The sequence below is a fragment of the Echinops telfairi genome, unplaced genomic scaffold (genome assembly GCF_000313985.2).
Source record: "Echinops telfairi isolate 266 unplaced genomic scaffold, ASM31398v2 ScPeMD7_9;HRSCAF=40, whole genome shotgun sequence".
In the NCBI taxonomy this organism is placed as follows: domain Eukaryota; kingdom Metazoa; phylum Chordata; class Mammalia; order Afrosoricida; family Tenrecidae; genus Echinops; species Echinops telfairi.
This window is the reverse complement of record NW_022103906.1, coordinates 80,430,206-80,432,376: the sequence shown is the minus strand read 5'-3', so window position 1 is coordinate 80,432,376 and position 2,171 is coordinate 80,430,206. Positions and strand designations below refer to the sequence as shown.

The window sequence follows — 2,171 nt, the reverse complement described above, 5'->3', positions numbered from 1 at the left end:
GGCCCTCATCCTGGACCCCACTTCCAATCCATGAGCATGCCCTGGCAGCTCTGCTCCCAATGTATAGCTCCAGTATCTTTTCCCCTCCAATGCCACCCATCCTGGATTTCTTGTCCAGATGACTGCAGCAGATGCCTAACTGCACACAGCAACTAAGGCGATGGTATAAAATCTCAATTCTGATTATGTCATTATCTTGCCTAAAACCCTCCAGCGTCCTGCCAGGGCACTTAGAGTTAAATCCACAGGGCTCGTTCCCACCTTCTCGCTCTCATCTTTCCCCTCACCTGGCCACCTTGCTCCCCTCCAAGTGCACGCCTCCTCTGTCCTAGCCTCGAGGGTCCTGCACTTGTGGCTCCCTCCTCCCAGAGCGCTCTGTGCCAGCATTTTGCTCATCCTTCCAGCCTCGGCTCAAGGTTCGCCTTGCCTTCTCTGACCGTCTTGGACCTTCCCCACTGCCTCTCCTGGTGGCTGCCTCTGAATTCATCATCGTGTCTCTTTTCTGCAGAGCTCTTACCCCAGTCTTTAACTATCTCCTCTGTATCGTTCCGATTTTAGTATACGTGCTGCCCGAGTGAGCACAGTCTTTAACTATCTGGGTCATCTGTGTTTTGTCTGTCTCCCCATGTTAGAATGTACACTGCAAAAGAGCGGGCAACCGGCCTGAATTGTCCACTGCTCTCCCCGGAACCAGGCGTAGGCCTGGCACGCAGCCCCTTCTCAGTCAATCTTGGTGGATTGGGGGAGGAGAACGACGAGGAGCGGTCAGAGAAAGGAAAAGAGCCAGGAGAGAGTGGGCTTGAGGGAATGAAGGGAAGAACACTGAAATCAAGGTCAGAGGGTTCTGGCTCATAACAAGGCCTGCAGCCGGAACGAGGGCCAGGGCATCTCCAGAGTCTGGAGTGCCAGGATCTAGGTTGTGGAAGAGGGTGTTGGCCTTTGTTGTTGGCCACAGTCATACCTGCGTGTCTCAGATGAGTTATTCAAGTCTCTACCTGCCCTTTCCCTACAGGAAGGACGTTTCCCAAGAAGGGACAGACGTGTGTGGTACACTACACAGGTAGGTCTCTTACTCTCACCCAGACAGCCCCTCCAGAGGGGTCTGCCCCCTAGACTAGGCCTAAGGCCCAGGGCCGCCCACCCTCGCTCTCTCTGGCCAGCTATCTCCCACTCCTCCTAGCCAGGAGAAGAAGGAGAAAGAGGACTTGCAAGGTCAGTTGCTGCCCATTTATGCCAACAAGGCCTTCTGTGGTACAACTGCCACTCTTTATGGGAGTAGAAAGCCTCGTCTTTTTCCTTTGGAACATAGTGGTTTTGAATTGCTGACCAGATTTTTAGCAGCACAGCATGTAACCCACTACTCCACCAGGGATTCTTGTGCATTGGGGTACAAAGGGTGGAGGGTACAAAGGAGGCAGATGCGTCAATCTGAAGTTCCATGCAGTGTGATGGGTGGGGTGTTGGTAGCTGTGCCTGTATCAGCGAGCCCTGGGAGCCCAGAGGCTGACCCTTGTGATCTGGATCTGAATCTGAGTGCAGGTGGGCTGAGGGGCATTCTAGGTGGAGTTCCTCAGGACTGCTATTAGGAAGAGCTTTGAACAGGTGTTTGTTCTGGGGGAGCTGAGGGATGAGCGCAGGGGGAATGCTCTGCCTTGTGACCTCTTTCCGAATGTGACAAACTCAGTGACAGCCACTTAGCAGACAGCAAAGCCAGTTTAATTTCTAGGCCATAATCGGATGGGGCCATTTTTAGCAGTTCTCTGGGCCAGTGTGATGCGCCAGGTTAATTCTAGGCAGACGGTGTGGATGTTTCTCAACAGCTGTGTTGCCAGTCGCTGACGTCAGTGGACTGGAGCTGTTTTAGATCCTGGTGATGTGGCCTAATTCCCATGAGTCCTCTGACCCATGTAATTAATTTATCTGTTCTACGTATTGCAGACAGACTGGTACTTATCAAGTTAGTGAAACCACATCTTCAGCAGAGACTTTTCACAATACACACAGGAAACTGGCATGTACATTAGACTCTATGGTCAGCTGTGAGCCGGCTCTGAACAGGAGACTGCATGGCACTTTTTTTTTTTTTTTTACATTTTATTAGGGGCTCATACAACGGTTTTCCCAATCCATACACACATCAATTGTGTAAAGCGCATTTGTACATCGTTTCT

At 51.5% G+C, this 2,171-nt stretch overlaps 1 protein-coding gene across 1 annotated transcript in view; it reads left to right on the top strand.

Annotated features, from left to right (window-relative positions):
• The first annotated feature begins 1,017 nt into the window (after positions 1-1,017).
• FKBP1B (FKBP prolyl isomerase 1B) overlaps positions 1,018-2,171 on the top strand; it is an 8,599-nt gene continuing 7,445 nt past the window's right edge. Inside the window, exon 1 of the mRNA XM_030884639.2 lies at positions 1,018-1,060. The gene's annotated coding sequence lies outside the window, so the exon portion shown is untranslated. The remainder of the gene's footprint in view (positions 1,061-2,171) is intronic.